This window comes from Taudactylus pleione, unplaced genomic scaffold (genome assembly GCF_031769625.1).
Source record: "Taudactylus pleione unplaced genomic scaffold, aTauple2 ptg000026l, whole genome shotgun sequence".
NCBI lineage: Eukaryota > Metazoa > Chordata > Amphibia > Anura > Myobatrachidae > Taudactylus > Taudactylus pleione.
This window is the reverse complement of record NW_028284428.1, coordinates 43030651-43057283: the sequence shown is the minus strand read 5'-3', so window position 1 is coordinate 43057283 and position 26633 is coordinate 43030651. Positions and strand designations below refer to the sequence as shown.

General features: G+C 31.2%; 29 non-coding genes across 29 annotated transcripts; all 29 read left to right on the top strand.

Moving 5' to 3' along the window:
• The first annotated feature begins 565 nt into the window (after positions 1 to 565).
• Positions 566 to 781, top strand: LOC148539536 (small nucleolar RNA U3). Its single transcript, XR_015870693.1, has one exon. It is a non-coding gene; the product is annotated as a small nucleolar RNA U3 (small nucleolar RNA).
• Positions 782 to 1484: 703 nt separating this feature from the next.
• LOC148539535 (small nucleolar RNA U3) lies at positions 1485 to 1700 on the top strand. Its single transcript, XR_015870691.1, has one exon. It is a non-coding gene; the product is annotated as a small nucleolar RNA U3 (small nucleolar RNA).
• A 703-nt stretch (positions 1701 to 2403) lies between these two features.
• On the top strand, positions 2404 to 2619 carry LOC148539534 (small nucleolar RNA U3). The gene has a single exon (XR_015870908.1). It is a non-coding gene; the product is annotated as a small nucleolar RNA U3 (small nucleolar RNA).
• Positions 2620 to 3322: 703 nt separating this feature from the next.
• Positions 3323 to 3538, top strand: LOC148539533 (small nucleolar RNA U3). The gene has a single exon (XR_015870955.1). It is a non-coding gene; the product is annotated as a small nucleolar RNA U3 (small nucleolar RNA).
• Positions 3539 to 4241: 703 nt separating this feature from the next.
• LOC148539532 (small nucleolar RNA U3) lies at positions 4242 to 4457 on the top strand. Its single transcript, XR_015870953.1, has one exon. It is a non-coding gene; the product is annotated as a small nucleolar RNA U3 (small nucleolar RNA).
• A 703-nt stretch (positions 4458 to 5160) lies between these two features.
• Positions 5161 to 5376, top strand: LOC148539531 (small nucleolar RNA U3). Its single transcript, XR_015870812.1, has one exon. It is a non-coding gene; the product is annotated as a small nucleolar RNA U3 (small nucleolar RNA).
• A 703-nt stretch (positions 5377 to 6079) lies between these two features.
• On the top strand, positions 6080 to 6295 carry LOC148539530 (small nucleolar RNA U3). The gene has a single exon (XR_015870750.1). It is a non-coding gene; the product is annotated as a small nucleolar RNA U3 (small nucleolar RNA).
• Positions 6296 to 6998: 703 nt separating this feature from the next.
• On the top strand, positions 6999 to 7214 carry LOC148539529 (small nucleolar RNA U3). The gene has a single exon (XR_015870860.1). It is a non-coding gene; the product is annotated as a small nucleolar RNA U3 (small nucleolar RNA).
• A 701-nt stretch (positions 7215 to 7915) lies between these two features.
• Positions 7916 to 8131, top strand: LOC148539528 (small nucleolar RNA U3). The gene has a single exon (XR_015870843.1). It is a non-coding gene; the product is annotated as a small nucleolar RNA U3 (small nucleolar RNA).
• Positions 8132 to 8834: 703 nt separating this feature from the next.
• Positions 8835 to 9050, top strand: LOC148539527 (small nucleolar RNA U3). Its single transcript, XR_015871030.1, has one exon. It is a non-coding gene; the product is annotated as a small nucleolar RNA U3 (small nucleolar RNA).
• A 703-nt stretch (positions 9051 to 9753) lies between these two features.
• LOC148539526 (small nucleolar RNA U3) lies at positions 9754 to 9969 on the top strand. Its single transcript, XR_015870568.1, has one exon. It is a non-coding gene; the product is annotated as a small nucleolar RNA U3 (small nucleolar RNA).
• A 703-nt stretch (positions 9970 to 10672) lies between these two features.
• On the top strand, positions 10673 to 10888 carry LOC148539525 (small nucleolar RNA U3). The gene has a single exon (XR_015870689.1). It is a non-coding gene; the product is annotated as a small nucleolar RNA U3 (small nucleolar RNA).
• Positions 10889 to 11592: 704 nt separating this feature from the next.
• LOC148539524 (small nucleolar RNA U3) lies at positions 11593 to 11808 on the top strand. The gene has a single exon (XR_015870566.1). It is a non-coding gene; the product is annotated as a small nucleolar RNA U3 (small nucleolar RNA).
• Positions 11809 to 12511: 703 nt separating this feature from the next.
• On the top strand, positions 12512 to 12727 carry LOC148539523 (small nucleolar RNA U3). The gene has a single exon (XR_015870686.1). It is a non-coding gene; the product is annotated as a small nucleolar RNA U3 (small nucleolar RNA).
• A 703-nt stretch (positions 12728 to 13430) lies between these two features.
• Positions 13431 to 13646, top strand: LOC148539522 (small nucleolar RNA U3). The gene has a single exon (XR_015870685.1). It is a non-coding gene; the product is annotated as a small nucleolar RNA U3 (small nucleolar RNA).
• A 704-nt stretch (positions 13647 to 14350) lies between these two features.
• LOC148539521 (small nucleolar RNA U3) lies at positions 14351 to 14566 on the top strand. The gene has a single exon (XR_015870878.1). It is a non-coding gene; the product is annotated as a small nucleolar RNA U3 (small nucleolar RNA).
• Positions 14567 to 15269: 703 nt separating this feature from the next.
• On the top strand, positions 15270 to 15485 carry LOC148539520 (small nucleolar RNA U3). The gene has a single exon (XR_015870683.1). It is a non-coding gene; the product is annotated as a small nucleolar RNA U3 (small nucleolar RNA).
• Positions 15486 to 16189: 704 nt separating this feature from the next.
• On the top strand, positions 16190 to 16405 carry LOC148539519 (small nucleolar RNA U3). The gene has a single exon (XR_015870681.1). It is a non-coding gene; the product is annotated as a small nucleolar RNA U3 (small nucleolar RNA).
• Positions 16406 to 17108: 703 nt separating this feature from the next.
• LOC148539518 (small nucleolar RNA U3) lies at positions 17109 to 17324 on the top strand. The gene has a single exon (XR_015870678.1). It is a non-coding gene; the product is annotated as a small nucleolar RNA U3 (small nucleolar RNA).
• Positions 17325 to 18027: 703 nt separating this feature from the next.
• Positions 18028 to 18243, top strand: LOC148539517 (small nucleolar RNA U3). The gene has a single exon (XR_015870976.1). It is a non-coding gene; the product is annotated as a small nucleolar RNA U3 (small nucleolar RNA).
• Positions 18244 to 18947: 704 nt separating this feature from the next.
• LOC148539516 (small nucleolar RNA U3) lies at positions 18948 to 19163 on the top strand. The gene has a single exon (XR_015870676.1). It is a non-coding gene; the product is annotated as a small nucleolar RNA U3 (small nucleolar RNA).
• Positions 19164 to 19866: 703 nt separating this feature from the next.
• LOC148539515 (small nucleolar RNA U3) lies at positions 19867 to 20082 on the top strand. Its single transcript, XR_015870674.1, has one exon. It is a non-coding gene; the product is annotated as a small nucleolar RNA U3 (small nucleolar RNA).
• Positions 20083 to 20786: 704 nt separating this feature from the next.
• Positions 20787 to 21002, top strand: LOC148539514 (small nucleolar RNA U3). The gene has a single exon (XR_015870672.1). It is a non-coding gene; the product is annotated as a small nucleolar RNA U3 (small nucleolar RNA).
• Positions 21003 to 21705: 703 nt separating this feature from the next.
• On the top strand, positions 21706 to 21921 carry LOC148539513 (small nucleolar RNA U3). The gene has a single exon (XR_015870558.1). It is a non-coding gene; the product is annotated as a small nucleolar RNA U3 (small nucleolar RNA).
• Positions 21922 to 22624: 703 nt separating this feature from the next.
• LOC148539512 (small nucleolar RNA U3) lies at positions 22625 to 22840 on the top strand. Its single transcript, XR_015870670.1, has one exon. It is a non-coding gene; the product is annotated as a small nucleolar RNA U3 (small nucleolar RNA).
• Positions 22841 to 23544: 704 nt separating this feature from the next.
• On the top strand, positions 23545 to 23760 carry LOC148539511 (small nucleolar RNA U3). The gene has a single exon (XR_015870668.1). It is a non-coding gene; the product is annotated as a small nucleolar RNA U3 (small nucleolar RNA).
• Positions 23761 to 24463: 703 nt separating this feature from the next.
• Positions 24464 to 24679, top strand: LOC148539510 (small nucleolar RNA U3). Its single transcript, XR_015870800.1, has one exon. It is a non-coding gene; the product is annotated as a small nucleolar RNA U3 (small nucleolar RNA).
• A 704-nt stretch (positions 24680 to 25383) lies between these two features.
• Positions 25384 to 25599, top strand: LOC148539509 (small nucleolar RNA U3). The gene has a single exon (XR_015870748.1). It is a non-coding gene; the product is annotated as a small nucleolar RNA U3 (small nucleolar RNA).
• Positions 25600 to 26301: 702 nt separating this feature from the next.
• Positions 26302 to 26517, top strand: LOC148539508 (small nucleolar RNA U3). Its single transcript, XR_015870666.1, has one exon. It is a non-coding gene; the product is annotated as a small nucleolar RNA U3 (small nucleolar RNA).
• Positions 26518 to 26633: the final 116 nt, after the last annotated feature.

Here is a 26633-nt window from a genome sequence, read left to right as displayed (position 1 = left end):
CAGTAAAGAACAAATATCTGTCTAAAAATAATCTTTTATTTTTTGAAGAATTATATAGGTTAATGAGGGCTAAAGTGTTATACAAATAAGGGTTTTAACATAGAATTATCTTATTGTAGTATATTGTTTTACTGTGCATAGAGTGTTTTGCAAAGCTAAAATTCATGTTATTCAAGCTTTACATTTACAAGCCACTGCTTCATTTTTTTTGCAATCTTAGAAAGGATAGATTTAATTTACAATTAGATTTTAGATTGAAATAATAGTGCATCAAGTGTTTCAATGCTAAATCTTCAATATATTCAATTGTATTTTTGGCCACAAAACATAATCCCTGTAAAAATGTCAATCCTTTGACCAATACTGTTTTAAAAATCTCAGTTTGCAGAGAAACCCATGTCATATTTATATTCGACTCATGAGATTTGTCTAGAAGATCAGGTAATTGGAAAAGTACTATTGTTGACAAAATCTTTATCCAGTTCCATGAATGGGACAAAAAAGTCACCATTACTTAAAAGAGTAATTCATGTGGTCCAGCTAAATCATCATCAAAAGAATTGTTAAGACTATACTTTCAGGGATCATTTCTATAGGCAATGATGGGAGAAATGTGTTTGAAAGTGTCCAAACTCACCAACCACCATGATGAGTTTTAGGGCTTTCTTCTCAGCATGAAGGCAGTTGGCAACTCTGTTTCATACAGATGTTGTTTGCTTTTGATGACTGTGCCTCTTCTTCAACTAGAAGAAGTGGTGGAAGAGAGCTCATTCAGAGTGGTTGATTACTTTCTTTAAAATCAATAATAGATTACTTGTTTGTTCTCTAAAACAGAGCTTTTGTCAAAATTAGGTGCACTTAAATGTACTTGGGAAATGCATGTGTTGATTTTCTTACATTGTGTTTTTAGAATGCTCTCCAGTAAAGAACAAATATCTGTCTAAAAATAATCTTTTATTTTTTGAAGAATTATATAGGTTAATGAGGGCTAAAGTGTTATACAAATAAGGGTTTTAACATAGAATTATCTTATTGTAGTATATTGTTTTACTGTGCATAGAGTGTTTTGCAAAGCTAAAATTCATGTTATTCAAGCTTTACATTTACAAGCCACTGCTTAATTTTTTTTGCAATCTTAGAAAGGATAGATTTAATTTACAATTAGATTTTAGATTGAAATAATAGTGCATCAAGTGTTTCAATGCTAAATCTTCAATATATTCAATTGTATTTTTGGCCACAAAACATAATCCCTGTAAAAATGTCAATCCTTTGACCAATACTGTTTTAAAAATCTCAGTTTGCAGAGAAACCCATGTCATATTTATATTCGACTCATGAGATTTGTCTAGAAGATCAGGTAATTGGAAAAGTACTATTGTTGACAAAATCTTTATCCAGTTCCATGAATGGGACAAAAAAGTCACCATTACTTAAAAGAGTAATTCATGTGGTCCAGCTAAATCATCATCAAAAGAATTGTTAAGACTATACTTTCAGGGATCATTTCTATAGGCAATGATGGGAGAAATGTGTTTGAAAGTGTCCAAACTCACCAACCACCATGATGAGTTTTAGGGCTTTCTTCTCAGCATGAAGGCAGTTGGCAACTCTGTTTCATACAGATGTTGTTTGCTTTTGATGACTGTGCCTCTTCTTCAACTAGAAGAAGTGGTGGAAGAGAGCTCATTCAGAGTGGTTGATTACTTTCTTTAAAATCAATAATAGATTACTTGTTTGTTCTCTAAAACAGAGCTTTTGTCAAAATTAGGTGCACTTAAATGTACTTGGGAAATGCATGTGTTGATTTTCTTACATTGTGTTTTTAGAATGCTCTCCAGTAAAGAACAAATATCTGTCTAAAAATAATCTTTTATTTTTTGAAGAATTATATAGGTTAATGAGGGCTAAAGTGTTATACAAATAAGGGTTTTAACATAGAATTATCTTATTGTAGTATATTGTTTTACTGTGCATAGAGTGTTTTGCAAAGCTAAAATTCATGTTATTCAAGCTTTACATTTACAAGCCACTGCTTCATTTTTTTTGCAATCTTAGAAAGGATAGATTTAATTTACAATTAGATTTTAGATTGAAATAATAGTGCATCAAGTGTTTCAATGCTAAATCTTCAATATATTCAATTGTATTTTTGGCCACAAAACATAATCCCTGTAAAAATGTCAATCCTTTGACCAATACTGTTTTAAAAATCTCAGTTTGCAGAGAAACCCATGTCATATTTATATTCGACTCATGAGATTTGTCTAGAAGATCAGGTAATTGGAAAAGTACTATTGTTGACAAAATCTTTATCCAGTTCCATGAATGGGACAAAAAAGTCACCATTACTTAAAAGAGTAATTCATGTGGTCCAGCTAAATCATCATCAAAAGAATTGTTAAGACTATACTTTCAGGGATCATTTTTATAGGCAATGATGGGAGAAATGTGTTTGAAAGTGTCCAAACTCACCAACCACCATGATGAGTTTTAGGGCTTTCTTCTCAGCATGAAGGCAGTTGGCAACTCTGTTTTATACAGATGTTGTTTGCTTTTGATGACTGTGCCTCTTCTTCAACTAGAAGAAGTGGTGGAAGAGAGCTCATTCAGAGTGGTTGATTACTTTCTTTAATATCAATAATAGATTACTTGTTTGTTCTCTAAAACAGAGCTTTTGTCAAAATTAGGTGCAGTTAAATGTACTTGGGAAATGCATGTGTTGATTTCCTTACATTGTGTTTTTAGAATGCTCTCCATTAAAGACCAAATATATGTCTAAAAATAATCTTTTATTTTTTGAAGAATTATATAGTTTTATGAGGGCTAAAGTGTTATAGAAATAAGGGTTTTAACATAGAATTATCTTATTGTAGTTTATTGTTTTACTGTGCATAGAGTGTTTTGCAAAGCTAAAATTCATGTTATTCAAGCTTTACATTTACAAGCCACTGCTTAATTTTTTTTGCAATCTTAGAAAGGATAGATTTAATTTACAATTAGATTTTAGATTGAAATAATAGTGCATCAAGTGTTTCAATGCTAAATCTTCAATATATTCAATTGTATTTTTGGCCACAAAACATAATGCCTGTAAAAATGTCAATCCTTTGACCAATACTGTTTTAAAAATCTCAGTTTGCAGAGAAACCCATGTCATATTTATATTCGACTCATGAGATTTGTCTAGAAGATCAGGTAATTGGAAAAGTACTATTGTTGACAAAATCTTTATCCAGTTCCATGAATGGGACAAAAAAGTCACCATTACTTAAAAGAGTAATTCATGTGTTCCAGCTAAATCATCATCAAAAGAATTGTTAAGACTATACTTTCAGGGATAATTTCTATAGGCAATGATGGGAGAAATGTGTTTGAAAGTGTCCAAACTCACCAACCACCATGATGAGTTTTAGGGCTTTCTTCTCAGCATGAAGGCAGTTGGCAACTCTGTTTCATACAGATGTTGTTTGCTTTTGATGACTGTGCCTCTTCTTCAACTAGAAGAAGTGGTGGAAGAGAGCTCATTCAGAGTGGTTGATTACTTTCTTTAATATCAATAATAGATTACTTGTTTGTTCTCTAAAACAGAGCTTTTGTCAAAATTAGGTGCACTTAAATGTACTTGTGAAATGCATGTGTTGATTTCCTTACATTGTGTTTTTAGAATGCTCTCCATTAAAGACCAAATATATGTCTAAAAATAATCTTTTATTTTTTTAAGAATTATATAGTTTTATGAGGGCTAAAGTGTTATAGAAATAAGGGTTTTAACATAGAATTATCTTATTGTAGTTTATTGTTTTACTGTGCATAGAGTGTTTTGCAAAGCTAAAATTCATGTTATTCAAGCTTTACATTTACAAGCCACTGCTTAATTTTTTTTGCAATCTTAGAAAGGATAGATTTAATTTACAATTAGATTTTAGATTGAAATAATAGTGCATCAAGTGTTTCAATGCTAAATCTTCAATATATTCAATTGTATTTTTGGACTCAAAACATAATGCCTGTAAAAATGTCAATCCTTTGACCAATACTGTTTTAAAAATCTCAGTTTGCAGAGAAACCCATGTCATATTTATATTCGACTCATGAGATTTGTCTAGAAGATCAGGTAATTGGAAAAGTACTATTGTTGACAAAATCTTTATCCAGTTCCATGAATGGGACAAAAAAGTCACCATTACTTAAAAGAGTAATTCATGTGGTCCAGCTAAATCATCATCAAAAGAATTGTTAAGACTATACTTTCAGGGATCATTTTTATAGGCAATGATGGGAGAAATGTGTTTGAAAGTGTCCAAACTCACCAACCACCATGATGAGTTTTAGGGCTTTCTTCTCAGCATGAAGGCAGTTGGCAACTCTGTTTCATACAGATGTTGTTTGCTTTTGATGACTGTGCCTCTTCTTCAACTAGAAGAAGTGGTGGAAGAGAGCTCATTCAGAGTGGTTGATTACTTTCTTTAATATCAATAATAGATTACTTGTTTGTTCTCTAAAACAGAGCTTTTGTCAAAATTAGGTGCAGTTAAATGTACTTGGGAAATGCATGTGTTGATTTCCTTACATTGTGTTTTTAGAATGCTCTCCATTAAAGACCAAATATATGTCTAAATATAATCTTTTATTTTTTTAAGAATTATATAGTTTTATGAGGGCTAAAGTGTTATAGAAATAAGGGTTTTAACATAGAATTATCTTATTGTAGTTTATTGTTTTACTGTGCATAGAGTGTTTTGCAAAGCTAAAATTCATGTTATTCAAGCTTTACATTTACAAGCCACTGCTTAATTTTTTTTGCAATCTTAGAAAGGATAGATTTAATTTACAATTAGATTTTAGATTGAAATAATAGTGCATCAAGTGTTTCAATGCTAAATCTTCAATATATTCAATTGTATTTTTGGACACAAAACATAATGCCTGTAAAAATGTCAATCCTTTGACCAATACTGTTTTAAAAATCTCAGTTTGCAGAGAAACCCATGTCATATTTATATTCGACTCATGAGATTTGTCTAGAAGATCAGGTAATTGGAAAAGTACTATTGTTGACAAAATCTTTATCCAGTTCCATGAATGGGACAAAAAAGTCACCATTACTTAATAGAGTAATTCATGTGGTCCAGCTAAATCATCATCAAAAGAATTGTTAAGACTATACTTTCAGGGATCATTTCTATAGGCAATGATGGGACAAATGTGTTTGAAAGTGTCCAAACTCACCAACCACCATGATGAGTTTTAGGGCTTTCTTCTCAGCATGAAGGCAGTTGGCAACTCTGTTTCATACAGATGTTGTTTGCTTTTGATGACTGTGCCTCTTCTTCAACTAGAAGAAGTGGTGGAAGAGAGCTCATTCAGAGTGGTTGATTACTTTCTTTAAAATCTATAATAGATTACTTGTTTGTTCTCTAAAACAGAGCTTTTGTCAAAATTAGGTGCACTTAAATGTACTTGGGAAATGCATGTGTTGATTTTCTTACATTGTGTTTTTAGAATGCTCTCCATTAAAGACCAAATATATGTCTAAATATAATCTTTTATTTTTTTAAGAATTATATAGTTTTATGAGGGCTAAAGTGTTATAGAAATAAGGGTTTTAACATAGAATTATCTTATTGTAGTTTATTGTTTTACTGTGCATAGAGTGTTTTGCAAAGCTAAAATTCATGTTATTCAAGCTTTACATTTACAAGCCACTGCTTAATTTTTTTTGCAATCTTAGAAAGGATAGATTTAATTTACAATTAGATTTTAGATTGAAATAATAGTGCATCAAGTGTTTCAATGCTAAATCTTCAATATATTCAATTGTATTTTTGGACACAAAACATAATGCCTGTAAAAATGTCAATCCTTTGACCAATACTGTTTTAAAAATCTCAGTTTGCAGAGAAACCCATGTCATATTTATATTCGACTCATGAGATTTGTCTAGAAGATCAGGTAATTGGAAAAGTACTATTGTTGACAAAATCTTTATCCAGTTCCATGAATGGGACAAAAAAGTCACCATTACTTAATAGAGTAATTCATGTGGTCCAGCTAAATCATCATCAAAAGAATTGTTAAGACTATACTTTCAGGGATCATTTCTATAGGCAATGATGGAAGAAATGTGTTTGAAAGTGTCCAAACTCACCAACCACCATGATGAGTTTTAGGGCTTTCTTCTCAGCATGAAGGCAGTTGGCAACTCTGTTTCATACAGATGTTGTTTGCTTTTGATGACTGTGCCTCTTCTTCAACTAGAAGAAGTGGTGGAAGAGAGCTCATTCAGAGTGGTTGATTACTTTCTTTAAAATCTATAATAGATTACTTGTTTGTTCTCTAAAACAGAGCTTTTGTCAAAATTAGGTGCACTTAAATGTACTTGGGAAATGCATGTGTTGATTTTCTTACATTGTGTTTTTAGAATGCTCTCCAGTAAAGAACAAATAACTGTCTAAAAATAATCTTTTATTTTTTGAAGAATTATATAGGTTTATGAGGGCTAAAGTGTTATACAAATAAGGGTTTTAACATAGAATTATCTTATTGTAGTATATTGTTTTACTGTGCATAGAGTGTTTTGCAAAGCTAAAATTCATGTTATTCAAGCTTTACATTTACAAGCCACTGCTTAATTTTTTTTGCAATCTTAGAAAGGATAGATTTAATTTACAATTAGATTTTAGATTGAAATAATAGTGCATCAAGTGTTTCAATGCTAAATCTTCAATATATTCAATTGTATTTTTTGCCACAAAACATAATGCCTGTAAAATTGTCAATCCTTTGACCAATACTGTTTTAAAAATCTCAGTTTGCAGAGAAACCCATGTCATATTTATATTCGACTCATGAGATTTGTCTAGAAGATCAGGTAATTGGAAAAGTACTATTGTTGACAAAATCTTTATCCAGTTCCATGAATGGGACAAAAAAGTCACCATTACTTAATAGAGTAATTCATGTGGTCCAGCTAAATCATCATCAAAAGAATTGTTAAGACTATACTTTCAGGGATCATTTCTATAGGCAATGATGGGAGAAATGTGTTTGAAAGTGTCCAAACTCACCAACCACCATGATGAGTTTTAGGGCTTTCTTTTCAGCATGAAGGCAGTTGGCAACTCTGTTTCATACAGATGTTGTTTGCTTTTGATGACTGTGCCTCTTCTTCAACTAGAAGAAGTGGTGGAAGAGAGCTCATTCAGAGTGGTTGATTACTTTCTTTAATATCAATAATAGATTACTTGTTTGCTTTCTAAAACAGAGCTTTTGTCAAAATTAGGTGCAGTTAAATACTTGGGAAATGCATGTGTTGATTTCCTTACATTGTGTTTTTAGAATGCTCTCCATTAAAGACCAAATATATGTCTGAAAATAATCTTTTATTTTTTGAAGAATTATATAGTTTTATGAGGGCTAAAGTGTTATAGAAATAAGGGTTTTAACATAGAATTATCTTATTGTAGTTTATTGTTTTACTGTGCATAGAGTGTTTTGCAAAGCTAAAATTCATGTTATTCAAGCTTTACATTTACAAGCCACTGCTTAATTTTTTTTGCAATCTTAGAAAGGATAGATTTAATTTACAATTAGATTTTAGATTGAAATAATAGTGCATCAAGTGTTTCAATGCTAAATCTTCAATATATTCAATTGTATTTTTGGCCACAAAACATAATGCCTGTAAAAATGTCAATCCTTTGACCAATACTGTTTTAAAAATCTCAGTTTGCAGAGAAACCCATGTCATATTTATATTCGACTCATGAGATTTGTCTAGAAGATCAGGTAATTGGAAAAGTACTATTGTTGACAAAACCTTTATCCAGTTCCATGAATGGGACAAAAAAGTCACCATTACTTAAAAGAGTAATTCATGTGGTCCAGCTAAATCATCATCAAAAGAATTGTTAAGACTATACTTTCAGGGATCATTTCTATAGGCAATGATGGGAGAAATGTGTATGAAAGTGTCCAAACTCACCAACCACCATGATGAGTTTTAGGACTTTCTTCTCAGCATGAAGGCAGTTGGCAACTCTGTTTCATACAGATGTTGTTTGCTTTTGATGACTGTGCCTCTTCTTCAACTAGAAGAAGTGGTGGAAGAAAGCTCATTCAGAGTGGTTGATTACTTTCTTTAAAATCAATAATAGATTACTTGTTTGTTCTCTAAAACAGAGCTTTTGTCAAAATTAGGTGCACTTAAATGTACTTGGGAAATGCATGTGTTGATTTCCTTACATTGTGTTTTTAGAATGCTCTCCATTAAAGACCAAATATATGTCTAAAAATAATCTTTTATTTTTTTAAGAATTATATAGTTTTATGAGGGCTAAAGTGTTATAGAAATAAGGGTTTTAACATAGAATTATCTTATTGTAGTTTATTGTTTTACTGTGCATAGAGTGTTTTGGAAAGCTAAAATTCATGTTATTCAAGCTTTACATTTACAAGCCACTGCTTAATTTTTTTTGCAATCTTAGAAAGGATAGATTTAATTTACAATTAGATTTTAGATTGAAATAATAGTGCATCAAGTGTTTCAATGCTAAATCTTCAATATATTCAATTGTATTTTTGGCCACAAAACATAATGCCTGTAAAAATGTCAATCCTTTGACCAATACTGTTTTAAAAATCTCAGTTTGCAGAGAAACCCATGTTATATTTATATTCGACTCATGAGATTTGTCTAGAAGTTCAGGTAATTGGAAAAGTACTATTGTTGACAAAACCTTTATCCAGTTCCATGAATGGGACAAAAAAGTCACCATTCCTTAAAAGAGTAATTCATATGGTCCAGCTAAATCATCATCAAAAGAATTGTTAAGACTATACTTTCAGGGATCATTTCTATAGGCAATGATGGGAGAAATGTGTTTGAAAGTGTCCAAACTCACCAACAACCATGATGAGTTTTAGGGATTTCTTCTCAGCATGAAGGCAGTTGGCAACTCTGTTTCATACAGATGTTGTTTGCTTTTGATGACTGTGCCTCTTCTTCAACTAGAAGAAGTGGTGGAAGAGAGCTCATTCAGAGTGGTTGATTACTTTCTTTAATATCAATAATAGATTACTTGTTTGTTCTCTAAAACAGAGCTTTTGTCAAAATTAGGTGCAGTTAAATGTACTTGGGAAATGCATGTGTTGATTTCCTTACATTGTGTTTTTAGAATGCTCTCCATTAAAGACCAAATATATGTCTGAAAATAATCTTTTATTTTTTTAAGAATTATATAGTTTTATGAGGGCTAAAGTGTTATAGAAATAAGGGTTTTAACATAGAATTATCTTATTGTAGTTTATTGTTTTACTGTGCATAGAGTGTTTTGCAAAGCTAAAATTCATGTTATTCAAGCTTTACATTTACAAGCCACTGCTTAATTTTTTTTGCAATCCTAGAAAGGATAGATTTAATTTACAATTAGATTTTAGATTGAAATAATAGTGCATCAAGTGTTTCAATGCTAAATCTTCAATATATTCAATTGTATTTTTGGCCACAAAACATAATGCCTGTAAAAATGTCAATCCTTTGACCAATACTGTTTTAAAAATCTCAGTTTGCAGAGAAACCCATGTCATATTTATATTCGACTCATGAGATTTGTCTAGAAGATCAGGTAATTGGAAAAGTACTATTGTTGACAAAATCTTTATCCAGTTCCATGAATGGGACAAAAAAGTCACCATTACTTAAAAGAGTAATTCATGTGGTCCAGCTAAATCATCATCAAAAGAATTGTTAAAACTATACTTTCAGGGATCATTTCTATAGGCAATGATGGGAGAAATGTGTTTGAAAGTGTCCAAACTCACCAACCACCATGATGAGTTTTAGGGCTTTCTTCTCAGCATGAAGGCAGTTGGCAACTCTGTTTCATACAGATGTTGTTTGCTTTTGATGACTGTGCCTCTTCTTCAACTAGAAGAAGTGGTGGAAGAGAGCTCATTCAGAGTGGTTGATTACTTTCTTTAATATCAATAATAGATTACTTGTTTGTTCTCTAAAACAGAGCTTTTGTCAAAATTAGGTGCACTTAAATGTACTTGGGAAATGCATGTGTTGATTTCCTTACATTGTGTTTTTAGAATGCTCTCCATTAAAGACCAAATATATGTCTAAAAATAATCTTTTATTTTTTTAAGAATTATATAGTTTTATGAGGGCTAAAGTGTTATAGAAATAAGGGTTTTAACATAGAATTATCTTATTGTAGTTTATTGTTTTACTGTGCATAGAGTGTTTTGCAAAGCTAAAATTCATGTTATTCAATCTTTACATTTACAAGCCACTGCTTAATTTTTTTTGCAATCTTAGAAAGGATAGATTTAATTTATAATTAGATTTTAGATTGAAATAATAGTGCATCAAGTGTTTCAATGCTAAATATTCAATATATTCAATTGTATTTTTGGCCACAAAACATAATGCCTGTAAAAATGTCAATCCTTTGACCAATACTGTTTTAAAAATCTCAGTTTGCAGAGAAACCCATGTCATATTTATATTCGACTCATGAGATTTGTCTAGAAGATCAGGTAATTGGAAAAGTACTATTGTTGACAAAATCTTTATCCAGTTCCATGAATGGGAAAAAAAAGTCACCATTACTTAATAGAGTAATTCATGTGGTCCAGCTAAATCATCATCAAAAGAATTGTTAAGACTATACTTTCAGGGATCATTTCTATAGGCAATGATGGGAGAAATGTGTTTGAAAGTGTCCAAACTCACCAACCACCATGATGAGTTTTAGGGCTTTCTTCTCAGCATGAAGGCAGTTGGCAACTCTGTTTCATACAGATGTTGTTTGCTTTTGATGACTGTGCCTCTTCTTCAACTAGAAGAAGTGGTGGAAGAGAGCTCATTCAGAGTGGTTGATTACTTTCTTTAATATCAATAATAGATTACTTGTTTGTTCTCTAAAACAGAGCTTTTGTCAAAATTAGGTGCAGTTAAATGTACTTGGGAAATGCATGTGTTGATTTCCTTACATTGTGTTTTTAGAATGCTCTCCATTAAAGACCAAATATATGTCTAAAAATAATCTTTTATTTTTTTAAGAATTATATAGTTTTATGAGGGCTAAAGTGTTATAGATATAAGGGTTTTAACATAGAATTATCTTATTGTAGTTTATTGTTTTACTGTGCATAGAGTGTTTTGCAAAGCTAAAATTCATGTTATTCAAGCTTTACATTTACAAGCCACTGCTTAATTTTTTTTGCAATCTTAGAAAGGATAGATTTAATTTACAATTAGATTTTAGATTGAAATAATAGTGCATCAAGTGTTTCAATGCTAAATCTTCAATATATTCAATTGTATTTTTGGCCACAAAACATAATGCCTGTAAAAATGTCAATCCTTTGACCAATACTGTTTTAAAAATCTCAGTTTGCAGAGAAACCCATGTCATATTTATATTCGACTCATGAGATTTGTCTAGAAGGTCAGGTAATTGGAAAAGTACTGTTGTTGACAAAATCTTTATCCAGTTCCATGAATGGGACAAAAAAAGTCACCATTACTTAAAAGAGTAATTCATGTGGTCCAGCTAAATCATCATCAAAAGAATTGTTAAGACTATACTTTCAGGGATCATTTCTATAGGCAATGATGGGAGAAATGTGTTTGAAAGTGTCCAAATTCACCAACCACCATGATGAGTTTTAGGGCTTTCTTCTCAGCATGAAGGCAGTTGGCAACTCTGTTTCATACAGATGTTGTTTGCTTTTGATGACTGTGCCTCTTCTTCAACTAGAAGAAGTGGTGGAAGAGAGCTCATTCAGAGTGGTTGATTACTTTCTTTAATATCAATAATAGATTACTTGTTTGTTCTCTAAAACAGAGCTTTTGTCAAAATTAGGTGCAGTTAAATGTACTTGGGAAATGCATGTGTTGATTTCCTTACATTGTGTTTTTAGAATGCTCTCCATTAAAGACCAAATATATGTCTGAAAATAATCTTTTATTTTTTTAAGAATTATATAGTTTTATGAGGGCTAAAGTGTTATAGAAATAAGGGTTTTAACATAGAATTATCTTATTGTAGTTTATTGTTTTACTGTGCATAGAGTGTTTTGCAAAGCTAAAATTCATGTTATTCAAGCTTTACATTTACAAGCCACTGCTTAATTTTTTTTGCAATCCTAGAAAGGATAGATTTAATTTACAATTAGATTTTAGATTGAAATAATAGTGCATCAAGTGTTTCAATGCTAAATCTTCAATATATTCAATTGTATTTTTGGCCACAAAACATAATGCCTGTAAAAATGTCAATCCTTTGACCAATACTGTTTTAAAAATCTCAGTTTGCAGAGAAACCCATGTCATATTTATATTCGACTCATGAGATTTGTCTAGAAGATCAGGTAATTGGAAAAGTACTATTGTTGACAAAATCTTTATCCAGTTCCATGAATGGGACAAAAAAGTCACCATTACTTAAAAGAGTAATTCATGTGGTCCAGCTAAATCATCATCAAAAGAATTGTTAAGACTATACTTTCAGGGATCATTTCTATAGGCAATGATGGGAGAAATGTGTTTGAAAGTGTCCAAACTCACCAACCACCATGATGAGTTTTAGGGCTTTCTTCTCAGCATGAAGGCAGTTGGCAACTCTGTTTCATACAGATGTTGTTTGCTTTTGATGACTGTGCCTCTTCTTCAACTAGAAGAAGTGGTGGAAGAGAGCTCATTCAGAGTGGTTGATTACTTTCTTTAATATCAATAATAGATTACTTGTTTGTTCTCTAAAACAGAGCTTTTGTCAAAATTAGGTGCACTTAAATGTACTTGGGAAATGCATGTGTTGATTTCCTTACATTGTGTTTTTAGAATGCTCTCCATTAAAGACCAAATATATGTCTAAAAATAATCTTTTATTTTTTTAAGAATTATATAGTTTTATGAGGGCTAAAGTGTTATAGAAATAAGGGTTTTAACATAGAATTATCTTATTGTAGTTTATTGTTTTACTGTGCATAGAGTGTTTTGCAAAGCTAAAATTCATGTTATTCAATCTTTACATTTACAAGCCACTGCTTAATTTTTTTTGCAATCTTAGAAAGGATAGATTTAATTTATAATTAGATTTTAGATTGAAATAATAGTGCATCAAGTGTTTCAATGCTAAATATTCAATATATTCAATTGTATTTTTGGCCACAAAACATAATGCCTGTAAAAATGTCAATCCTTTGACCAATACTGTTTTAAAAATCTCAGTTTGCAGAGAAACCCATGTCATATTTATATTCGACTCATGACATTTGTCTAGAAGATCAGGTAATTGGAAAAGTACTATTGTTGACAAAATCTTTATCCAGTTCCATGAATGGGAAAAAAAAGTCACCATTACTTAATAAAGTAATTCATGTGGTCCAGCTAAATCATCATCAAAAGAATTGTTAAGACTATACTTTCAGGGATCATTTCTATAGGCAATGATGGGAGAAATGTGTTTGAAAGTGTCCAAACTCACCAACCACCATGATGAGTTTTAGGGCTTTCTTCTCAGCATGAAGGCAGTTGGCAACTCTGTTTCATACAGATGTTGTTTGCTTTTGATGACTGTGCCTCTTCTTCAACTAGAAGAAGTGGTGGAAGAGAGCTCATTCAGAGTGGTTGATTACTTTCTTTAATATCAATAATAGATTACTTGTTTGTTCTCTAAAACAGAGCTTTTGTCAAAATTAGGTGCAGTTAAATGTACTTGGGAAATGCATGTGTTGATTTCCTTACATTGTGTTTTTAGAATGCTCTCCATTAAAGACCAAATATATGTCTAAAAATAATCTTTTATTTTTTTAAGAATTATATAGTTTTATGAGGGCTAAAGTGTTATAGAAATAACGGTTTTAACATAGAATTATCTTATTGTAGTTTATTGTTTTACTGTGCATAGAGTGTTTTGCAAAGCTAAAATTCATGTTATTCAAGCTTTACATTTACAAGCCACTGCTTAATTTTTTTTGCAATCTTAGAAAGGATAGATTTAATTTACAATTAGATTTTAGATTGAAATAATAGTGCATCAAGTGTTTCAATGCTAAATCTTCAATATATTCAATTGTATTTTTGGCCACAAAACATAATGCCTGTAAAAATGTCAATCCTTTGACCAATACAGTTTTAAAAATCTCAGTTTGCAGAGAAACCCATGTCATATTTATATTCGACTCATGAGATTTGTCTAGAAGGTCAGGTAATTGGAAAAGTACTATTGTTGACAAAATCTTTATCCAGTTCCATGAATGGGACAAAAAAAGTCACCATTACTTAAAAGAGTAATTCATGTGGTCCAGCTAAATCATCATCAAAAGAATTGTTAAGACTATACTTTCAGGGATCATTTCTATAGGCAATGATGGGAGAAATGTGTTTGAAAGTGTCCAAACTCACCAACCACCATGATGAGTTTTAGGGCTTTCTTCTCAGCATGAAGGCAGTTGGCAACTCTGTTTCATACAGATGTTGTTTGCTTTTGATGACTGTGCCTCTTCTTCAACTAGAAAAAGTGGTGGAAGAGAGCTCATTCAGAGTGGTTGATTACTTTCTTTAATATCAATAATAGATTACTTGTTTGTTCTCTAAAACAGAGCTTTTGTCAAAATTAGGTGCACTTAAATGTACTTGGGAAATGCATGGGTTGATTTCCTTACATTGTGTTTTTAGAATGCTCTCCATTAAAGACCAAATATATGTCTAAAAATAATCTTTTATTTTTTTAAGAATTATATAGTTTTATGAGGGCTAAAGTGTTATAGAAATAAGGGTTTTAACATAGAATTATCTTATTGTAGTTTATTGTTTTACTGTGCATAGAGTGTTTTGCAAAGCTAAAATTCATGTTATTCAATCTTTACATTTACAAGCCACTGCTTAATTTTTTTTGCAATCTTAGAAAGGATAGATTTAATTTACAATTAGATTTTAGATTGAAATAATAGTGCATCAAGTGTTTCAATGCTAAATCTTCAATATATTCAATTGTATTTTTGGCCACAAAACATAATGCCTGTAAAAATGTCAATCCTTTGACCAATACTGTTTTAAAAATCTCAGTTTGCAGAGAAAGCCATGTCATATTTATATTCGACTCATGAGATTTGTCTAGAAGATCAGGTAATTGGAAAAGTACTATTGTTGACAAAGTCTTTATCCAGTTCCATGAATGGGACAAAAAAGTCACCATTACTTAATAGAGTAATTCATGTGGTCCAGCTAAATCATCATCAAAAGAATTGTTAAGACTATACTTTCAGGGATCATTTCTATAGGCAATGATGGGAGAAATGTGTTTGAAAGTGTCCAAACTCACCAACCACCATGATGAGTTTTAGGGCTTTCTTCTCAGCATGAAGGCAGTTGGCAACTCTGTTTCATACAGATGTTGTTTGCTTTTGATGACTGTGCCTCTTCTTCAACTAGAAGAAGTGGTGGAAGAGAGCTCATTCAGAGTGGTTGATTACTTTCTTTAATATCAATAATAGATTACTTGTTTGTTCTCTAAAACAGAGCTTTTGTCAAAATTAGGTGCAGTTAAATGTACTTGGGAAATGCATGTGTTGATTTCCTTACATTGTGTTTTTAGAATGCTCTCCATTAAAGACCAAATATATGTCTAAAAATAATCTTTTATTTTTTTAAGAATTATATAGTTTTATGAGGGCTAAAGTGTTATAGAAATAACGGTTTTAACATAGAATTATCTTATTGTAGTTTATTGTTTTACTGTGCATAGAGTGTTTTGCAAAGCTAAAATTCATGTTATTCAAGCTTTACATTTACAAGCCACTGCTTAATTTTTTTTGCAATCTTAGAAAGGATAGATTTAATTTACAATTAGATTTTAGATTGAAATAATAGTGCATCAAGTGTTTCAATGCTAAATCTTCAATATATTCAATTGTATTTTTGGCCACAAAACATAATGCCTGTAAAAATGTCAATCCTTTGACCAATACTGTTTTAAAAATCTCAGTTTGCAGAGAAACCCATGTCATATTTATATTCGACTCATGAGATTTGTCTAGAAGGTCATGTAATTGGAAAAGTACTATTGTTGACAAAATCTTTATCCAGTTCCATGAATGGGACAAAAAAAGTCACCATTACTTAAAAGAGTAATTCATGTGGTCCAGCTAAATCATCATCAAAAGAATTGTTAAGACTATACTTTCAGGGATCATTTCTATAGGCAATGATGGGAGAAATGTGTTTGAAAGTGTCCAAACTCACCAACCACCATGATGAGTTTTAGGGCTTTCTTCTCAGCATGAAGGCAGTTGGCAACTCTGTTTCATACAGATGTTGTTTGCTTTTGATGACTGTGCCTCTTCTTCAACTAGAAGAAGTGGTGGAAGAGAGCTCATTCAGAGTGGTTGATTACTTTCTTTAATATCAATAATAGATTACTTGTTTGTTCTCTAAAACAGAGCTTTTGTCAAAATTAGGTGCAGTTAAATGTACTTGGGAAATGCATGTGTTGATTTCCTTACATTGTGTTTTTAGAATGCTCTCCATTAAAGACCAAATATATGTCTAAAAATAATCTTTTATTTTTTTAAGAATTATATAGTTTTATGAGGGCTAAAGTGTTATAGAAATAAGGGTTTTAACATAGAATTATCTTATTGTAGTTTATTGTTTTACTGTGCATAGAGTGTTTTGCAAAGCTAAAATTCATGTTATTCAAGCTTTACATTTACAAGCCACTGCTTAATTTTTTTTGCAATCTTAGAAAGGATAGATTTAATTTACAATTAGATTTTAGATTGAAATAATAGTGCATCAAGTGTTTCAATGCTAAATCTTCAATATATTCAATTGTATTTTTGGCCACAAAACATAATGCCTGTAAAAATGTCAATCCTTTGACCAATACTGTTTTAAAAATCTCAGTTTGCAGAGAAACCCATGTCATATTTATATTCGACTCATGAGATTTGTCTAGAAGATCAGGTAATTGGAAAAGTACTATTGTTGACAAAATCTTTATCCAGTTCCATGAATGGGACAAAAAAGTCACCATTACTTAAAAGAGTAATTCATGTGGTCCAGCTAAATCATCATCAAAAGAATTGTTAAGACTATACTTTCAGGGATCATTTCTATAGGCAATGATGGGAGAAATGTGTTTGAAAGTGTCCAAACTCACCAACCACCATGATGAGTTTTAGGGCTTTCTTCTCAGCATGAAGGCAGTTGGCAACTCTGTTTCATACAGATGTTGTTTGCTTTTGATGACTGTGCCTCTTCTTCAACTAGAAGAAGTGGTGGAAGAGAGCTCATTCAGAGTGGTTGATTACTTTCTTTAATATCAATAATAGATTACTTGTTTGTTCTCTAAAACAGAGCTTTTGTCAAAATTAGGTGCACTTAAATGTACTTGGGAAATGCATGTGTTGATTTCCTTACATTGTGTTTTTAGAATGCTCTCCATTAAAGACCAAATATATGTCTAAAAATAATCTTTTATTTTTTTAAGAATTATATAGTTTTATGAGGGCTAAAGTGTTATAGAAATAAGGGTTTTAACATAGAATTATCTTATTGTAGTTTATTGTTTTACTGTGCATAGAGTGTTTTGCAAAGCTAAAATTCATGTTATTCAAGCTTTACATTTACAAGCCACTGCTTAATTTTTTTTGCAATCTTAGAAAGGATAGATTTAATTTACAATTAGATTTTAGATTGAAATAATAGTGCATCAAGTGTTTCAATGCTAAATCTTCAATATATTCAATTGTATTTTTGGCCACAAAACATAATGCCTGTAAAAATGTCAATCCTTTGACCAATACTGTTTTAAAAATCTCAGTTTGCAGAGAAACCCATGTCATATTTATATTCGACTCATGAGATTTGTCTAGAAGGTCAGGTAATTGGAAAAGTACTGTTGTTGACAAAATCTTTATCCAGTTCCATGAATGGGACAAAAAAGTCACCATTACTTAAAAGAGTAATTCATGTGGTCCAGCTAAATCATCATCAAAAGAATTGTTAAGACTATACTTTCAGTGATCATTTCTATAGGCAATGATGGGAGAAATGTGTTTGAAAGTGTCCAAACTCACCAACCACCATGATGAGTTTTAGGGCTTTCTTCTCAGCATGAAGGCAGTTGGCAACTCTGTTTCATACAGATGTTGTTTGCTTTTGATGACTGTGCCTCTTCTTCAACTAGAAGAAGTGGTGGAAGAGAGCTCATTCAGAGTGGTTGATTACTTTCTTTAATATCAATAATAGATTACTTGTTTGTTCTCTAAAACAGAGCTTTTGTCAAAATTAGGTGCAGTTAAATGTACTTGGGAAATGCATGTGTTGATTTCCTTACATTGTGTTTTTAGAATGCTCTCCATTAAAGACCAAATATATGTCTAAAAAGAATCTTTTATTTTTTTAAGAATTATATAGTTTTATGAGGGCTAAAGTGTTATAGAAATAACGGTTTTAACATAGAATTATCTTATTGTAGTTTATTGTTTTACTGTGCATAGAGTGTTTTGCAAAGCTAAAATTCATGTTATTCAAGCTTTACATTTACAAGCCACTGCTTAATTTTTTTTGCAATCTTAGAAAGGATAGATTTAATTTACAATTAGATTTTAGATTGAAATAATAGTGCATCAAGTGTTTCAATGCTAAATCTTCAATATATTCAATTGTATTTTTGGCCACAAAACATAATGCCTGTAAAAATGTCAATCCTTTGACCAATACTGTTTTAAAAATCTCAGTTTGCAGAGAAACCCATGTCATATTTATATTCGACTCATGAGATTTGTCTAGAAGGTCAGGTAATTGGAAAAGTACTGTTGTTGACAAAATCTTTATCCAGTTCCATGAATGGGACAAAAAAAGTCACCATTACTTAAAAGAGTAATTCATGTGGTCCAGCTAAATCATCATCAAAAGAATTGTTAAGACTATACTTTCAGGGATCATTTCTATAGGCAATGATGGGAGAAATGTGTTTGAAAGTGTCCAAACTCACCAACCACCATGATGAGTTTTAGGGCTTTCTTCTCAGCATGAAGGCAGTTGGCAACTCTGTTTCATACAGATGTTGTTTGCTTTTGATGACTGTGCCTCTTCTTCAACTAGAAGAAGTGGTGGAAGAGAGCTCATTCAGAGTGGTTGATTACTTTCTTTAATATCAATAATAGATTACTTGTTTGTTCTCTAAAACAGAGCTTTTGTCAAAATTAGGTGCATTTAAATGTACTTGGGAAATGCATGGGTTGATTTCCTTACATTGTGTTTTTAGAATGCTCTCCATTAAAGACCAAATATATGTCTAAAAATAATCTTTTATTTTTTTAAGAATTATATAGTTTTATGAGGGCTAAAGTGTTATAGAAATAAGGGTTTTAACATAGAATTATCTTATTGTAGTTTATTGTTTTACTGTGCATAGAGTGTTTTGCAAAGCTAAAATTCATGTTATTCAATCTTTACATTTACAAGCCACTGCTTAATTTTTTTTGCAATCTTAGAAAGGATAGATTTAATTTACAATTAGATTTTAGATTGAAATAATAGTGCATCAAGTGTTTCAATGCTAAATATTCAATATATTCAATTGTATTTTTGGCCACAAAACATAATGCCTGTAAAAATGTCAATCCTTTGACCAATACTGTTTTAAAAATCTCAGTTTGCAGAGAAAGCCATGTCATATTTATATTCGACTCATGAGATTTGTCTAGAAGATCAGGTAATTGGAAAAGTACTATTGTTGACAAAGTCTTTATCCAGTTCCATGAATGGGACAAAAAAGTCACCATTACTTAATAGAGTAATTCATGTGGTCCAGCTAAATCATCATCAAAAGAATTGTTAAGACTATACTTTCAGGGATCATTTCTATAGGCAATGATGGGAGAAATGTGTTTGAAAGTGTCCAAACTCACCAACCACCATGATGAGTTTTAGGGCTTTCTTCTCAGCATGAAGGCAGTTGGCAACTCTGTTTCATACAGATGTTGTTTGCTTTTGATGACTGTGCCTCTTCTTCAACTAGAAGAAGTGGTGGAAGAGAGCTCATTCAGAGTGGTTGATTACTTTCTTTAATATCAATAATAGATTACTTGTTTGTTCTCTAAAACAGAGCTTTTGTCAAAATTAGGTGCAGTTAAATGTACTTGGGAAATGCATGTGTTGATTTCCTTACATTGTGTTTTTAGAATGCTCTCCATTAAAGACCAAATATATGTCTAAAAATAATCTTTTATTTTTTTAAGAATTATATAGTTTTATGAGGGCTAAAGTGTTATAGAAATAACGGTTTTAACATAGAATTATCTTATTGTAGTTTATTGTTTTACTGTGCATAGAGTGTTTTGCAAAGCTAAAATTCATGTTATTCAAGCTTTACATTTACAAGCCACTGCTTAATTTTTTTTGCAATCTTAGAAAGGATAGATTTAATTTACAATTAGATTTTAGATTGAAATAATAGTGCATCAAGTGTTTCAATGCTAAATCTTCAATATATTCAATTGTATTTTTGGCCACAAAACATAATGCCTGTAAAAATGTCAATCCTTTGACCAATACTGTTTTAAAAATCTCAGTTTGCAGAGAAACCCATGTCATATTTATATTCGACTCATGAGATTTGTCTAGAAGGTCATGTAATTGGAAAAGTACTGTTGTTGACAAAATCTTTATCCAGTTCCATGAATGGGACAAAAAAAGTCACCATTACTTAAAAGAGTAATTCATGTGGTCCAGCTAAATCATCATCAAAAGAATTGTTAAGACTATACTTTCAGGGATCATTTCTATAGGCAATGATGGGAGAAATGTGTTTGAAAGTGTCCAAACTCACCAACCACCATGATGAGTTTTAGGGCTTTCTTCTCAGCATGAAGGCAGTTGGCAACTCTGTTTCATACAGATGTTGTTTGCTTTTGATGACTGTGCCTCTTCTTCAACTAGAAGAAGTGGTGGAAGAGAGCTCATTCAGAGTGGTTGATTACTTTCTTTAATATCAATAATAGATTACTTGTTTGTTCTCTAAAACAGAGCTTTTGTCAAAATTAGGTGCAGTTAAATGTACTTGGGAAATGCATGTGTTGATTTCCTTACATTGTGTTTTTAGAATGCTCTCCATTAAAGACCAAATATATGTCTAAAAATAATCTTTTATTTTTTTAAGAATTATATAGTTTTATGAGGGCTAAAGTGTTATAGAAATAAGGGTTTTAACATAGAATTATCTTATTGTAGTTTATTGTTTTACTGTGCATAGAGTGTTTTGCAAAGCTAAAATTCATGTTATTCAAGCTTTACATTTACAAGCCACTGCTTAATTTTTTTTGCAATCTTAGAAAGGATAGATTTAATTTACAATTAGATTTTAGATTGAAATAATAGTGCATCAAGTGTTTCAATGCTAAATCTTCAATATATTCAATTGTATTTTTGGCCACAAAACATAATGCCTGTAAAAATGTCAATCCTTTGACCAATACTGTTTTAAAAATCTCAGTTTGCAGATAAACCCATGTCATATTTATATTCAACTCATGAGATTTGTCTAGAAGATCAGGTAATTGGAAAAGTACTATTGTTGACAAAATCTTTATCCAGTTCCATGAATGGGACAAAAAAGTCACCATTACTTAAAAGAGTAATTCATGTGGTCCAGCTAAATCATCATCAAAAGAATTGTTAAGACTACACTTTCAGGGATCATTTCTATAGGCAATGATGGGAGAAATGTGTTTGAAAGTGTCAAAACTCACCAACCACCATGATGAGTTTTAGGGCTTTCTTCTCAGCATGAAGGCAGTTGGCAACTCTGTTTCATACAGATGTTGTTTGCTTTTGATGACTGTGCCTCTTCTTCAACTAGAAGAAGTGGTGGAAGAGAGCTCATTCAGAGTGGTTGATTACTTTCTTTAATATCAATAATAGATTACTTGTTTGTTCTCTAAAACAGAGCTTTTGTCAAAATTAGGTGCAGTTAAATGTACTTGGGAAATGCATGTGTTGATTTCCTTACATTGTGTTTTTAGAATGCTCTCCATTAAAGACCAAATATATGTCTGAAAATAATCTTTTATTTTTTTAAGAATTATATAGTTTTATGAGGGCTAAAGTGTTATAGAAATAAGGGTTTTAACATAGAATTATCTTATTGTAGTTTATTGTTTTACTGTGCATAGAGTGTTTTGCAAAGCTAAAATTCATGTTATTCAAGCTTTACATTTACAAGCCACTGCTTAATTTTTTTTGCAATCTTAGAAAGGATAGATTTAATTTACAATTAGATTTTAGATTGAAATAATAGTGCATCAAGTGTTTCAATGCTAAATCTTCAATATATTCAATTGTATTTTTGGCCACAAAACATAATGCCTGTAAAAATGTCAATCCTTTGACCAATACTGTTTTAAAAATCTCAGTTTGCAGTGAAACCCATGTCATATTTATATTCGACTCATGAGATTTGTCTAGAAGATCAGGTAATTGGAAAAGTACTATTGTTGACAAAATCTTTATCCAGTTCCATGAATGGGACAAAAAAGTCACCATTACTTAAAAGAGTAATTCATGTGGTCCAGCTAAATCATCATCAAATGAATTGTTAAGACTATACTTTCAGGGATCATTTCTATAGGCAATGATGGGAGAAATGTGTTTGAAAGTGTCCAAACTCACCAACCACCATGATGAGTTTTAGGGCTTTCTTCTCAGCATGAAGGCAGTTGGCAACTCTGTTTCATACAGATGTTGTTTGCTTTTGATGACTGTGCCTCTTCTTCAACTAGAAGAAGTGGTGGAAGAGAGCTCATTCAGAGTGGTTGATTACTTTCTTTAATATCAATAATAGATTACTTGTTTGTTCTCTAAAACAGAGCTTTTGTCAAAATTAGGTGCAGTTAAATGTACTTGGGAAATGCATGTGTTGATTTCCTTACATTGTGTTTTTAGAATGCTCTCCATTAAAGACCAAATATATGTCTAAAAATAATCTTTTATTTTTTTAAGAATTATATAGTTTTATGAGGGCTAAAGTGTTATAGAAATAACGGTTTTAACATAGAATTATCTTATTGTAGTTTATTGTTTTACTGTGCATAGAGTGTTTTGCAAAGCTAAAATTCATGTTATTCAAGCTTTACATTTACAAGCCACTGCTTAATTTTTTTTGCAATCTTAGAAAGGATAGATTTAATTTACAATTAGATTTTAGATTGAAATAATAGTGCATCAAGTGTTTCAATGCTAAATCTTCAATATATTCAATTGTATTTTTGGCCACAAAACATAATGCCTGTAAAAATGTCAATCCTTTGACCAATACTGTTTTAAAAATCTCAGTTTGCAGAGAAACCCATGTCATATTTATATTCGACTCATGAGATTTGTCTAGAAGATCAGGTAATTGGAAAAGTACTGTTGTTGACAAAATCTTTATCCAGTTCCATGAATGGGACAAAAAAAGTCACCATTACTTAAAAGAGTAATTCATGTGGTCCAGCTAAATCATCATCAAAAGAATTGTTAAGACTATACTTTCAGGGATCATTTCTATAGGCAATGATGGGAGAAATGTGTTTGAAAGTGTCCAAACTCACCAACCACCATGATGAGTTTTAGGGCTTTCTTCTCAGCATGAAGGCAGTTGGCAACTCTGTTTCATACAGATGTTGTTTGCTTTTGATGACTGTGCCTCTTCTTCAACTAGAAGAAGTGGTGGAAGAGAGCTCATTCAGAGTGGTTGATTACTTTCTTTAATATCAATAATAGATTACTTGTTTGTTCTCTAAAACAGAGCTTTTGTCAAAATTAGGTGCAGTTAAATGTACTTGGGAATGCATGTGTTGATTTCCTTACATTGTGTTTTTAGAATGCTCTCCATTAAAGACCAAATATATGTCTGAAAATAATCTTTTATTTTTTTAAGAATTATATAGTTTTATGAGGGCTAAAGTGTTATAGAAATAACGGTTTTAACATAGAATTATCTTATTGCAGTTTATTGTTTTACTGTGCATAGAGTGTTTTGCAAAGCTAAAATTCATGTTATTCAAGCTTTACATTTACAAGCCACTGCTTAATTTTTTTTGCAATCTTAGAAAGGATAGATTTAATTTACAATTAGATTTTAGATTGAAATAATAGTGCATCAAGTGTTTCAATGCTAAATCTTCAATATATTCAATTGTATTTTTGGCCACAAAACATAATGCCTGTAAAAATGTCAATCCTTTGACCAATACTGTTTTAAAAATCTCAGTTTGCAGTGAAACCCATGTCATATTTATATTCGACTCATGAGATTTGTCTAGAAGATCAGGTAATTGGAAAAGTACTATTGTTGACAAAATCTTTATCCAGTTCCATGAATGGGACAAAAAAAGTCACCATTACTTAAAAGAGTAATTCATGTGGTCCAGCTAAATCATCATCAAAAGAATTGTTAAGACTATACTTTCAGGGATCATTTCTATAGGCAATGATGGGAGAAATGTGTTTGAAAGTGTCCAAACTCACCAACCACCATGATGAGTTTTAGGGCTTTCTTCTCAGCATGAAGGCAGTTGGCAACTCTGTTTCATACAGATGTTGTTTGCTTTTGATGACTGTGTCTCTTCTTCAACTAGAAGAAGTGGTGGAAGAGAGCTCATTCAGAGTGGTTGATTACTTTCTTTAATATCAATAATAGATTACTTGTTTGTTCTCTAAAACAGAGCTTTTGTTAAAATTAGGTGCACTTAAATGTACTTGGGAAATGCATGGGTTGATTTCCTTACATTGTGTTTTTAGAATGCTCTCCATTAAAGACCAAATATATGTCTAAAAATAATCTTTTATTTTTTTAAGAATTATATAGTTTTATGAGGGCTAAAGTGTTATAGAAATAAGGGTTTTAACATAGAATTATCTTATTGTAGTTTATTGTTTTACTGTGCATAGAGTGTTTTGCAAAGCTAAAATTCATGTTATTCAAGCTTTACATTTACAAGCCACTGCTTAATTTTTTTTGCAATCTTAGAAAGGATAGATTTAATTTACAATTAGATTTTAGATTGAAATAATAGTGCATCAAGTGTTTCAATGCTAAATATTCAATATATTCAATTGTATTTTTGGCCACAAAACATAATGCCTGTAAAAATGTCAATCCTTTGACCAATACTGTTTTAAAAATCTCAGTTTGCAGAGAAACCCATGTCATATTTATATTCGACTCATGAGATTTGTCTAGAAGATCAGGTAATTGGAAAAGTACTATTGTTGACAAAGTCTTTATCCAGTTCCATGAATGGGACAAAAAAAGTCACCATTACTTAAAAGAGTAATTCATGTGGTCCAGCTAAATCATCATCAAAAGAATTGTTAAGACTATACTTTCAGGGATCATTTCTATAGGCAATGATGGGAGAAATGTGTTTGAAAGTGTCCAAACTCACCAACCACCATGATGAGTTTTAGGGCTTTCTTCTCAGCATGAAGGCAGTTGGCAACTCTGTTTCAGACAGATGTTGTTTGCTTTTGATGACTGTGCCTCTTCTTCAACTAGAAGAAGTGGTGGAAGAGAGCTCATTCAGAGTGGTTGATTACTTTCTTTAATATCAATAATAGATTACTTGTTTGTTCTCTAAAACAGAGCTTTTGTCAAAATTAGGTGCACTTAAATGTACTTGGGAAATGCATGTGTTGATTTCCTTACATTGTGTTTTTAGAATGCTCTCCATTAAATACCAAATATATGTCTAAAAATAATCTTTTATTTTTTGAAGAATTATTTAGTTTTATGAGGGCTAAAGTGTTATAGAAATAAGGGTTTTAACATAGAATTATCTTATTGTAGTTTATTGTTTTACTGTGCATAGAGTGTTTTGCAATGCTAAAATTCATGTTATTCAAGCTTTACATTTACAAGCCACTGCTTAATTTTTTTTGCAATCTTAGAAAGGATAGATTTAATTTACAATTAGATTTTAGATTGAAATAATAGTGCATCAAGTGTTTCAATGCTAAATCTTCAATATATTCAATTGTATTTTTGGCCACAAAACATAATGCCTGTAAAAATGTCAATCCTTTGACCAATACTGTTTTAAAAATCTCAGTTTGCAGAGAAACCCATGTCATATTTATATTCGACTCATGAGATTTGTCTAGAAGATCAGGTAATTGGAAAATACTATTGTTGACAAAATCTTTATCCAGTTCCATGAATGGGACAAAAAAGTCACCATTACTTAAAAGAGTAATTCATGTGGTCCAGCTAAATCATCATCAAAAGAATTGTTAAGACTATACTTTCAGGGATCATTTCTATAGGCAATGATGGGAGAAATGTGTTTGAAAGTGTCCAAACTCACCAACCACCATGATGAGTTTTAGGGCTTTCTTCTCAGCATGAAGGCAGTTGGCAACTCTGTTTCATACAGATGTTGTTTGCTTTTGATGACTGTGCCTCTTCTTCAACTAGAAGAAGTGGTGGAAGAGAGCTCATTCAGAGTGGTTGATTACTTTCTTTAATATCAATAATAGATTACTTGTTTGTTCTCTAAAACAGAGCTTTTGTCAAAATTAGGTGCACTTAAATGTACTTGGGAAATGCATGGGTTGATTTCCTTAC